The sequence below is a fragment of the Trichechus manatus genome, unplaced genomic scaffold (genome assembly GCF_000243295.1).
Source record: "Trichechus manatus latirostris isolate Lorelei unplaced genomic scaffold, TriManLat1.0 scaffold00059, whole genome shotgun sequence".
Classification (NCBI taxonomy): domain Eukaryota; kingdom Metazoa; phylum Chordata; class Mammalia; order Sirenia; family Trichechidae; genus Trichechus; species Trichechus manatus.
Genome location: NW_004443995.1, coordinates 4553250 through 4566499, shown reverse-complemented (window position 1 = coordinate 4566499; position 13250 = coordinate 4553250).

Genomic DNA, 13250 nt, shown 5'->3' with positions numbered 1-13250 from the left:
AAAAAGGTATTTGCAACGAAGATGTCATTGGTCTTGTAAAATTCTGTCATGTGGTCTCTGGAGTCAGATTCCCATTGCAAAGAATGGGAATTCCAGAACACTTAATTTTGCTCATGCAGAACCTGTATATAGACCAACAGGTAGTTGTTTGAATAGAACAAGGGGCTACTGTGTGGTTTAAAATCAGGAAAGTTGTGCATCAGTGCTCTGTCCTTTCACCACACTTATTCAATCTGTATGCTGAGCAAATATCCGAGAAGCTGAACTATTTGAAGAAGAACAGAGCATCAGGTTTGGAAGAAGACTCATTAATAACCTGCAATATGCAGATGACACTACCTTGCTTGCTAAAAGTGAAGGGAACTTGAAGCACTTACTGAAGAAGATCAAAGACTACAGCTTTCAATATGGATTACACCTCAATATAAAGAAAACAAAAATCCTCACAAATAGACCAATAAGTAACATCATGATAAACGGAGAAAAGATTGAAGTTGTCAAGGATTTTATTTTAGATGCCCATGGAAGCAGCAGTCAATAAATGAAATGATCTGTTGCATTTGGCAAGTGTGCTGCAAAAGACCTCTTCAAAGTGTTAAAAAGCACTTTGAGGACTAAGGTGTGTCTGACCCAAGCCATGGTGTTTTCAATCTCCTCATATGCATGCAAAAGCTAGACAATGAAGAATAATAACAAGATGGGTTGACACAGTGGCTGCAACAATGGGCTCAAGCATAAGAACAATTGTGAGGATGGTGCAGGACTGGGCAGTGTTTCATTCTATTGTACATAAGGTCGCTATGAGTTGGACCTAACTAGACAGCACCTAACAACGATAACAACAATTGATAATAAACTCAGGCCATTCTGAATGTGGTCCTCAATCTAACCCAACCATCAGTGCCAAGAAGGATAAAATCAAGTAGAAAAACTTCCCACCTACAAAAAACAAAAACAAAACCATAGCATCAAATGTCCAACTAAAGCCTTGCCCCCTTGCAAAAATGCTTGGTGTGGGACGTCAGGTAGGTTACTTGTGCTTCCCCATCTTCCTTTTATGAAACCCACATCTGAATACTCTGTGATGCACACAGTGGGAGTAAGAGACGGGGGGTGGAAAAGAATGTATTCCAAACATCCATCAGTAATTTTTATTCCTAGGAAACTTACTGACCAATCACTGGGTCCATGGAAAGTTCATGCCAAGGTAGGAGCACCCTTTTGAAGATTGACCTCCCCCTAAACTCTCCCCCTCTCCCTGAGATTGATGGGAGTCATGTCCTCATATCAGGAGAAGAAGAAGCCACTGAACGAGCCTTGATAGACAGGCACAAAATGGTTATTAAAGGTGATCCGTCGTCACCATGCACAGGAGATGCCAGAACTCATTTCCACTCACCCCCTTCATGAGCACAAGTTCAATGGCCTTATTGTGGAAAGTCACCGCAAGCATCAATCTTGCTATTTCACCTCCAAAATTAACAAGGCTTTCTGGAGGCTGCCTCCCCTCAACTGTCAAAACTCTGACTCTGCTGATCACGAAGCCTGAAGGGACTGTGGAGGAGGACCCCATCACGGGTGGGAGAGCCGTGATGTCAGACCCAGGCCCCTTGAGCTGGCAGATACTGAGAGTTGCGGTCGGGTCTAAATATATCTTTTTAAAAAAATTGCTTAGTCTTTTCTTGGCAAGTAGATTTTGGCCTATATTTTTAATCCATGTGGGGGTGTGTATAGATCATATTTATGCAGTCGTTTTCTCCCTCAAGGATGAATCTGCTGACAGCGTGACTGTGTGCATACACGCAGAGTCTGATATATGGCCCTTGGTCTGTTCCAAACAGACGTTTAAGTAAACGCGCAAGGGGCATCAGTTGCTGGACTCTTATGGAGTGTGTGGCCCCAAAGTAGGCACTTTGAGATCAAGTTTGTGGGTTTCAGTCAATTCCTGCCAATAAGGAGGTCACCTACTCATGTGGAATGGATACAGTCATTACCCACAGGGTTAAACTGGACAGCATTTCTGTAGGGAAAGATAAATGATACCCTGTCCTACAAGATTCCTGTATGCAATTAAAGTTTTATTGATTGAGTGCTGGGTTTATTCATGTACCAAAAACCATCTGCCATCGAGTCGATTCCAATTCATAGTGACCCTATAGGACAGAGTACAACTGCCCCATAGGGTTTCCAAGGCTGTAAATCTTTATGGAAACAGACGGCCACATCCTTTTCCTTTGGAGCAGCTGGTGGGTTTGAACTGCCAACATTTTGGCTGGCAGCTGAGTGCTTTAACCACTTTGCTACCAGGGCTCCTGTTATTCATGTATAGTGTAGCATTTATTCCTCACAGGAAACCCCTTGGAGGTAGATATTACTAGTTTCACCTTTGTAAATAGGAGAGCTCAAGCCCAGAGAGGCTAAATGCCTTGCTCAAAGTCACCCAGAAAGTAGATGGCATAGCTAGGATATAAACCCAAGATTCTTGGTTTCCAAATCTTATTCTCACCATTACTGATCATTGACATTAGGAGCACAGCCCCAGCTACTCAGTGTTCCAAGAGCTTCAGCTTGTGAGATAGAAGCAAGCTGAGATCAAGAATCAGGCTAGCATGGAACAATGGCTGGAGGAAATCAACGAGGGCAGCTGGTAAATCCGTTTTCCTCATTTAAGAGACAAGCAGTCCCCTACCTTGAGTAAATTCAGGCACCCCAATGCCCAAGGTAATTGGCACAGAACCCGATGTGAGGACGTCTGGACAGTGGTGGGTTTCCATGAATAATGGGATCCTGTGTTGTCTGCAAGGGGGTCTGTTAAAGCTAAACACAAAGGATACCAGAAGTCAGAGCAAGCTCTGGGGAAAGCAGTATGCAGGAGCAAGGCGAGATGATGTCCACTTGCTAGGATTCCCAATGGCTCCCCCATGGAACTAAGTCCCAGGGTCTTGTTTATTTTCTTCCCATGCCCACCCAAAGCCACCTGTGACTGGCACCCAGAGTAACAGCAGACAACAGTACTAGCTCCAGGCTCCTGACCACTCCCCAGGCACATCTCCTCCGTTTCTCCCTGTGCCCTCATCCTGAATTCCAGATTACTGGCTCCAGTGGCTGCCATGGACCCCTTTGCCTTAGAACCCACTGGAGCTCCCTCTTTCACTTCCTGGACCTTAGACCCCTACCTGGTTCTTGCTATATTGCAACTCCTAACCTCAGTCTCTTGTTGTAATCGACGATTTTGAGCTGGAGTCATTTGGAAGCACAAATAGGAAAGAACCTGGTCCAAAAATGTCACTAATATTACATCCAGTGGAAATATCTGTGGTTTCATGTCTAGTGTGAAATTCACTGAATTGTCTGATGGGACTTTATAATAATTATGGGAGTTCTTCTAAAGGATTTAAATGAGAGGAAGGAGTTAAATATTATAATTTATCATGTATGTTCCAACTTTAGGGACAAAGTAAAGTGACAAGGTGGGTATTTTTTTTATAAGTAGTTAATTGGATTTGATTTAATGAAGTTATTTCTGAGGGAGCATGGTATTAAACATCGCTTAATTGTTTAGTTCAAGAATGAGATATTTAAGTGCTTGATTGCCTAATAATTTACATGATTTTGTTCTTTTTTGATATCTTTGTATTAAGAACTACAACTCAGTCAAGGGAGCCAGATATATCAAAACAAGATAGAGACCTCCCCATTCAGAGTGATATGGCCTTGATTTACAGATACTCCTGAGCCAGAAGCGTAGAAGAGTTGTAGAAGCCAGCAAGACCTACAGAGATACCAGAGAACCAAGGCACATGTCATGGATTGAATAGTGTCCCCTAAAAACACGTGTATTGATTTGGCTAGGCCATGTTTCCCAGTATTGTGTGATTGTCCACCATTTTGACATCTGATGTGATTCTCCTATATGTTGTAAATCCTATCTCTATGATGTGATGAGATAGGATTATCGGCAGTTATGTTAATGAGGCAGGATTCAATCTACAAGATTAGATTTTGTCTTAAGCCAGTCTCTTTTGAGATATAAAAGAGAGAAGCGAGCAGAGAGACAGGGAACCTCATACCACCAAGAAAGCAGAGCTGGGAGCAGAGCACATCCTTTGGACCCAAGGTTCCTGTGCAGATGAGAAGATTGATGACAAGGACCTTCCTTCAGAGCTGACAGAGAAAGAAAGTATTCCCCTGGAGCTGGTGCCCTGAATTTGGACTTCTAGCTTACTAGACTGTAAGAGAATAGATGTCTGTTGGAGCCATCCACTTGTGGTATTTCTGCTATAGCTTCACTAGATAATTAACCCAGCACAGAACCACCCCCTCCCAGGACATGCTGCTCCAGCGGGGTCCTGCAATGAGGCAATGATTAGGGAAACAATAAGCAGAGACAGGACATTGGGCTGCATCTCTGGTGGGAGCACTTCATTCTCTAATGGCAGTCTGGCTCTCTGGAGCAGGGCCCTGTGGGAACTGAATGAAAATCATACCATGCCTACCAATCAGCCACTTCTAGAGAAGTTGGCCAACCCCAGATCAGCTCTACTAAGAAATTAGGAACAGCAGAGACGGACAGAAGAGAAGTTGGAGAAGGGCCTCTTTAGGGGAGGGCCATGGGAGAGTTCATAAATGTTGCACAGAACTTGAGAGCTTGAGATACATCCTCTCCAGTTAAAAGACTGTGAATTTTCCATCAGGCAGCCTTGTGAGTGCCAACTCCAAAAGAGCATTCATGAACCACCATTTTTCCTGTCTACGTTACTTTCTGGAAAAGAAGACCAAACACAGAGATTTGCTTACCATGGCACTCCCTTCTTGGGTTTTCTGCTGTCCTTGAGGGCCAGCCACCTGATAGAACCCAGCAGGCAGAGGATGGGGAGTCTGCACAGTGCTGTGTGAGAGAGACCACTTAGCGATAAAGGGGAAAGATACAGGCCCTACCCACAGGAAGCTTATAGTTTAGTTTTCCAGAATTTTTTTTATGGTCTTTTCCTTTCAGAATCATTTTGTAACACTTCCCTCCATAATTCTGGGAGGACTTCAACCGACATTACATTAAGTCTGTACATTTTTCTGGCAGAACAGACAACTGTACAATACTTGGTTGTTTCTTCCAAGAGCAAGGTGCCTGGCCACTCCTCACGTTTTCTTTCATCTTTTATAAAGTTTGTAATTTTTCTTTATATAGGGCACACATATTTCTCTAAAGAGAGGTTATTCTAAGCAATGTTCTAGTGTGTTAATTCTTTAATTCATTCAGTAATATTGTGCAAGGCACTAGGACTCAACAGTGAGCAAGAGAGCTTCTCTCCTTACCTTACATTATCCTTACCTTCAGGAAGCTTACAGTCTAGTGGGGAAGACAATAACTTAAGCAATGACCTATAATTCCAATGAACAATTCCCTGAACATGCACAGCAGGGTGTACCTCACCAGTGTAAGGTGTCTGGGAAGCCCCTTCTGAGGCCATATGAAAAAAGAAGACGGTACCAGGCCAAATACTTTTTTTTTTTTATGTTTGTTCATTATACTTTTCTGAATGGATATTGTAAATATGTTGTTGTTAGTTACTGAATCGACTGCAATTCATGGTGACTTTATGTATAACAAACTGAAATGTTGCTCCGTCCTGCGCCATCTTCATGAGCCTTGGTATGTTTGAGCCCATTCGGTGGCTGTTGCATCAATCCGTCTTATTGAGGGTTTCCTTCATTTTCACCGACCTTCTACTTTACCAAACATGATGTCCTTTTTCTAGCAGTTGGTCTTTCCTGATGACGTGTCCAAAGTAAATGAGCCAAAATCTCTGTGTTCTCGCTTCTAAGGAGCATTCTGGTTGTACTTCTTCTAAGACTGATTTTTTCATTCTTCTGGAAGTCCACAGTATGTTCAATATTCTTTACCAACACCACAATTCAAATGCATAAATTCCAAGTATACTGGAATATTATTGATTTTTATGTACTTTTCTTTTACCTGCCTTTATACTAAATTATATTAATTCTAATAGAGTTTTAGTAATTCATTTTGGGTTTTACTAGCAGACAATCATACTATATGCAAATATAATCTTTCTAGGGCTGTTAATCATTTTAATTTTTTACCTCTTGGGGCAAGAAGTTTTGATAAGTTCATTTTCTGCTGGATAGTATGATATTTCTTTCTATTTGTCCTAAACTTACCTCTGTCAGACCTTAACTGTTGTCCACTAGTTCTGATATTTCACAATGTGGTTAAGAGGTATACACCCTACTTCCATTTCATGAAGTAAGTAATTCATTCACAGACCAAAATCAGAAGTACATGTGGTGAAATAAACTGGAAACCTTCCCCCTTCTTTCATCAGGAGAATTTAAAAGAATATAATTTAAGTGGGTGCCATCACTCCTAGGTACCACAGAGAGAGCCATTTTATTGTTAATATGCAGCTCTTGTAGTGTAATACAATAGCAGTTTCAAGAAAAAGCCAAATGCTTCTTAGCACAAAAATGGCAGGGGCTAATGTTATGAAAAGGGCAAGAACAAAGCTTTCATGATTGGAGCAATGCTGTTTCCTTTATACAAGTTAAGATTTGTAGTCCCCGAGAAAAATTAATCCTTGCCTAGGTGAGGTATGCTTATCTCTTAGGTGAACTAGTGAGCAAGTAGCCACTGGAGACTGAGTTAGCAATGACCCACCACCCACCTTCACTCTCACTTGTGCTGCTAGAATCTATTCTCTGAACTTCTAGAGTCAGCAAGACACAAGAAGGGATGAGGCTGGAACTTCTTTCTCCTAACAGGAGGCATGGAAAGAAGATGAAGATGGGAAACTAGACTTGAAAGAGGAGCTTCATAGGTAAGAGGTATCATGGATTGAATTGTGTCCCCCAAAAAATGTGTGTATCAATTTGGCTTGGCCATGATTCCCAGTATTGTGTGATTGTCCTCTATTTTGTGATTGTAATTTTATGTTAAAGAGGATTAGGGTGGGATTGTAACACCCTTACTAAGGTCACATCCCTGATTCAATGTAATGAGAGCTTCCCGGGGGTGTGGCCTGCACCACTTTTTATCTTACAAGAGAGGGGGACCTCATACCACCAAGAAAGCAGTGCCAGGAGTGGAGCACGTCCTTTGGACCTGGAGTCCCTGCGTGGAGAAGCTCCTTGTCCGGGGGATGATTGATGAGAAGGCCTACAGAGAAAGTCTTCCCCTGGAGCTGACATCCTGAATTTGGACGTTTAGCCTACTTTACTGTGAGGAAATAAACTTCTCTTTGTTAAAGCCATCCACTTGTGGTATTTCTGTTATAGCAGGACTAGATGACTAAGACAAGAGGGTATCAAAGAGAGTTTGGGTGGGAAGGAACATCTACGGTGGATACTCTTTTTCAAAAATTCATATCTGGAAGGGCTTCCCTTGTTGTAGACAAGGGAGTTGACCAAGTGTCAAATGACAGGAGTATTAGTAGCGTCAGAACCTGTCTAACTTCAGCGGGGATAATGACTAGGATCTGCCCCAGGCTAATTCCTGTGAGGTGGAAGTCAGATATACTTCCACCCTCCAAACTTTTTATCAATTCTGAAACCAGCTGTCCTCCCTATGGCACTTTTTACTTCTCTGTTGGGTTTCGTAATTCATTGCAATGGCCACACAAAACTCACAGACTGCATTTACAGTTAAGTGGTTTATTAAGGAAGTAATGAGGTACAACTTAGGATCAGGATCAACAGGCCACAATTCAGGATCAGGATCAGGAAGCACACAAGCAAAAACTGGAAGACTCCCCCAAAGTGAAGAGCACATCCTTCCCTTTTTCAGTGCAGGACAACTCTCTCAGCTCCTCTCAGCCGTACAAGCAAGCAGGCCCTTCTCTCTGCCCCGCAGGCCTCCTCACAGCCCCTCAGGACTGGCATCTTCCCGGCCTCCTCAGGATAGACCTCCTCTCTGCGCCCTGAGGACAGGCCTCTCTGTCGTTGGCCTCCCTGCTGTCAGCCTCTCCACAGCTAACTGACCCAGCTCATAGCCAGTGTAGTAGTTTTATTCACCTCTCTTAGCTGCATTATTGGCAGCAGGTTTCTGCTGACACCACCAACTCTGCCGCAGGGCTCTTCCAGGCCTCTGACTGTCTTCATTGTTGCAGCTCCTGATCTGTACTACAGCTCTTTTAGGAGGTTGCTTGCCTCTTCTCTCTCTGCTTCTTCTCCCTTCATTCTTCCTTCTGCTTCTTTCTGCCCATCTCTGTGAGGCTGGCTGCATATATAAGCAAATTCCTCATCAATTTCAAGGCATGGCTCTCCCACCAGGACCATGAACTGACAATCCCCTCTTGGTAGGCCACAGACACTTCATCTGCATAAGTCTATTGACCTATCCCCGCAAAGTGCCTACCAATCACAGGGTAGGCTGCAGCCCAGGGCCAGACAAAAAGTATCAAACCAAAATGTTTACAGCTTACCCAGGAAATGTCAATCAACTTGGGCAAAAGTAACAAACCCTCTGAGGTAGAAAACTAGGGCAAAGGTAACTCCTCAGGGCTTAGGGGGAAAATCTCTCAAGCTGTTTTTAAAAAAAAACGAGGCAAAATACCACATAGGGGAACTCATTTCACCACACCAAGTTAATAAAAGTTCCAACCTCTGGTCCCCCACTCTCTTTACTAATCTGAGAGGCTCCTGACACTTTAGGAGAGAACTTCTTATACTTCCTGCCAGTCCTATCTGTCTGTCTGGGAAGATGATGAGGCAAGGTGGCTCCAAGATAACATCGGCTTCACCTGCACCCACTCTTCCTGGTACCAGAGGTGAGGCCAGACTGCACCGTTCATTAGTTGGAGATATCCTTGGAGATAGAAAATAAAGGTCCTTGCCATATCCCAGTTACATTAACATGTTGTTGTTGTTAGGTGCTGTTGGGTCAGTTCGAACTCATAGCAACCCTATGTACAACAGAACATATTAGAGAAAGTAAAAGGCAGACCACAGAAGGCGAGTCTACAGGTCACCTGGAGGAGTGGCCAAGGCCAGCCACATCTCTGGTGAGAGCATTCCATCTCTAATGGCAGTCTGGCTCTCTGGAGCAGGGCCATCTAGGAACTGAATGGGAAGCATACTCACACCTATCAATCAGCCTCTTCTAGAGAAGTTGTTGTTGTTGTGTATAGTCGAGTCAATTCCGACTCGTAGTGACACTATAGGACAAAGTAGAACTGTTCCATGGGGTTTTCTAAGCTGTAATCTTCACAAGAGCAGATCGTCAGGTCTTCGCTCCTGCGGAGCCACTGGTGGGGTCCTCTCTTTGAATCCTCACAACAGGATTACTAAGGCAGGTATTTATGATCTCAGTTTTACAGATGAGGAGACTCAGTCTCAAAGAGATTGTAACAGATACAATCAGTTGCCAACCCAGCAACCATGCACACCTTTTCCTCCTTTCCAAAACAACTCTGATTTTACTCAGGTATCCTAACTTCTCTGCCTGTACCTCAGGAGTCCCATCATCAGCCCAGGAGGGAGGGGGAGGAAATCATTATTTATGTAAGCCAGTCATGATGAGCCCATTCTCTTTTCCAGTTATTGGTGTACAGGTAGGTATGTGACACACTTCTGGCCAAGCGGATATGATGCTATGTCTTCTAGAAGGCTTCTAGAAATGTTTTCTTGCTGATAAAAGAGACAGCCCCCGTTCTTCTGTTGGACATTGTTGGGTCAGCATGAGAATCCTAAACCTGAGGCTGCCATCTTAAAATCATGGGGGCTGCAAGGCTAGGAGACCAGACCAATACACCACAGATGGCACAGGAAAACGTTGCAAAGAATCTGGTTCTTCATTACATTGATGAGCTGCTGACATCCCTGGAGTTATCTTTAATTGCAACTTCTTATTATAGGATATAAAAATGTGTTTTAATTATTCAGTCAATCTGGGCTGGAATTTCTTTTACTTGCAACCCAAAGCATCCCGATAGATCCAGAAGGTCTTAGGACTTGCCTGAGGTCACACATCTAGTAAGCCATAGAGCTTAGATAAAAATCAAGGTCTATGAGTTTATCAATAACATACACTTTCTGCTCTACTGGGATATACAACAAAGCAGAAGAGTAATTTCACAGGATCCTTTGGAACCCGTCTGCACAGAAGGATTTCTCTGTTCATCAGGCATCTGTCAACTATCTAGTATTCAAAAAAGACTCTGTGAAACTATTTTTTTTAAATAATACATAACAACTCTTCTTCTCCCTCCTCTCAGTGTTTTTCCTCTCTGAAGCATCACAACTGCTTCTCATTCTGCCCATAGAGTCAAGATAACAGGATTTAATTACCAAATTTATACACCACCAGCATGGCATAAATGCATGGGCCTGAAATAAAATGATTGCAATTATTAAAAAAAAAGAAAGGAACGTTGTATCAATACAGTGACAGTGGACACAGAGACAACAGTTTTATTTACTTTATCTCCTTACAGGAAGCAGTTAAGCCATTTCAAAGAGATTATTGGGTTTTAATGATCCAGGACATTAAAAGACATTTCTCCCAGTAACATTGACATTGTATCTCAGGTAATGGAGGCAATAAATTCAAGACATAACAGCCTGTTTTTAGGAAGCCCTCCTCACTATTCCCAAAGGTGGACCTACCATGGCCTTTCTCCAGGTGGTGTGGGCCTTTGCTGGGCACGTCATTGAAAAATGTTCTTTAGTGCTGTCAGTAGTCTAGAAGACCCTTCTAGATTAGGACTCAGCAGCTTTTAGGCCATGCAATGAGGACTACCACTGGCTCTGCTCCCAAGTGCCAGAGGGAGAGGGCAAAGGAGAATAAGAAAGTTGGAGAAAGGATGAGAATAAAGGAAGGAAAGATCACCAAGTGTGGTGCAGCAGAACTCTACCAACATTGCATCTCAATTGCCCTGCCCCTCCAGGGACACAAGTGGTCTTTCTCTGGACAAAGTCCAAGTTCCAAAAATCAGAGTCTCCTTTGGGTTCCCCTGGAGCTGATGGGTGGCTAGAGATCAGGTGAGAAGTAGTTCCCAAACTTACCTGTCATACTTCGTAGGGCTCTTGGGGAACCATCTCCCACGGACACAGTGCAGCAACCCAAGCAGCCTGCCTTTTCATCTGTTTTGTATTCTGGGCTTTCTCAAAAGATTTCTTTTGAAGAGAGGGCTCCACAGTTTTAAAAGTCTGGGCGATGGTAATTCCAGCCAATCTCTTTATTTTGTAGACACTAAGGACCAGAGAGGGGAAGTGAAGGTCTTGGGGCAGTTGAAGGTAGAGATGGTGCTAGAACCAGGTGTCCGTCATTCCCAGGCTGGTGCTCCTTCTGCTACTCCTGGATTCCTCCTTATGGGATGGACGACACTTGAAGGGATGACTTTGAACTTCTACCGTCCCCGGCAGCAACCATGCTAGCTAGTAGCTATGCTCTGTCCTGGTAACCAAGAAAATGGCTAAGTGGCCTCCTCTTCCCAGGGGCTCTCACCTGAATTTACAAAGTACAAATTCACTTCTTCATTTGGTATTCCCAATACAGTCAGAATTGACTGAGCCTCCTAACATTTCACATGCTCCGGAGTTTTATTTTAAAAAACCCTGGCCTAGAACTGTGTCTTAGTTATCTAGTGCTGCTATAACAGAAATACCAAGAGTGGATGACTTTAACAAAGAGAAATTTATTCTCTCACAGTCTAGGATGCTAGAAGTCTGAATTCAGGGTGCCAGCTCCAGGGGAAGGCTTTCTCTCTCTGTCAGTTCTGGGGGAAGGTCCTTGTCATCAATCTTCCCCTGGTCTAGGAGCTTCTCAGCACTGGGACCCTGGGTCCAAAGGACACACGCTCCTGGCTCTTCTTGCTTGGTGGTATGAGGTCCCCTTGTCTCTCTGCTTGCTTCTCTCTTTTAAATCTCAGAAGAGATTGATTTAAGATACAACCTAATCTTGTAGATTGAGTCCTGCCTCATTAACATAACTGCCTCTAATCCTGCCTCATTAACATTATAGAGGTAGGATTTACAACACATACGATAATAACATCAGGTGACAAAATGGTGGATAATCACACACAAAATGAAGTTCCTTCAGTTCCCTCAGCTGTGAAACGGGGAATAGTAATAGCACTTACATCTTAGAGTTGTTGTGAGGATTAAAAGAGAGCATGTACCCAAAGGGTGTGGCACGGTGCCTGGCATACTTAACAAATAAATGACAGCTCCTGTCAGTGTCAGGATGTTCTTCTCACCTCCCAGGACTATATGGACCCAACAAAGTGACGCGGTGAGAAAATCCATTTGTTACCCATTTTCTCAATGATAACTCCCCTCCGTAAGCATATTGGTTCACAGCTGAGTTTTGCAGAGAGATTTCTGGACTTTTCTGCTGAACTTAATAAAAATCCAAGATTTGAATGCAGTTTCAATAGGGTCACGGCCATTAAGAGGGGCCAGTAATTTGACCCACTTAAGTGGGGTCTTGGCTCTTTGTCCTGGGGGAAACTCATGGACCATGCAGTTCAGAGAGCCGATCTGGAAATTGTGTTTTTCTAGGAGGTCAGGGCCCAAGCATCTGAGCTGTTGAAAGTGCTCAGCCCAGGGCAGGCCTGAGGTCCAGCAGGTGTGAGCAGATTTGAGGATGGTAATGTGGATGAAGGAGGAGAAATCTAGGTTGGAGTCTGTGGGCAGGAGGAAACCAGTGCCCTTCTCACAGAGCATCAGTTGTGGGGAGGGGACAGCATGGACCGAGGGCCAGAGCAGGCATCACTATGCCTAAGGAAGCTACTGGGTAAATTCAAGGCCTTAGGTCTGCAAGGGAAACCAAAGGAAATAAAGAACCATTGCTTGTTACATTAGTATGTACACAATGCAGACACAGACAGGAAGATTCTAGAAGGATTCACGTGTTGAGCCCACTCACCTCTTACAGAAGAAAAAGAAAAGAAATCCCAATTGTGAGAAAACTGCCTTGAGAGAGGTGATCCAGAAGCACTTAGTAGCCGTGGCTGGAGCCAGTTTGCCTGGGTGACATCTGGCCTCACCGGCATAAAGGCTGAGTGAGCATTTTGGGGCAAATTCCTTAGCCTCGGTCAGCCTCAGTTTTCCCAGCTGTGAAATGGGGATAATAATAGCACTTATATCTTACAGTCATGTGGGGATTAAAAGAGAACATCTAAAGCATTTGGCACGGTGCCTGGAATATCTAATAAACTGTAGCTGCTGTCAGTTCTAGGATGTTCTTCTCGCCTCCCAGGAGGACTATATGGACCCTATGAGGTGCCATA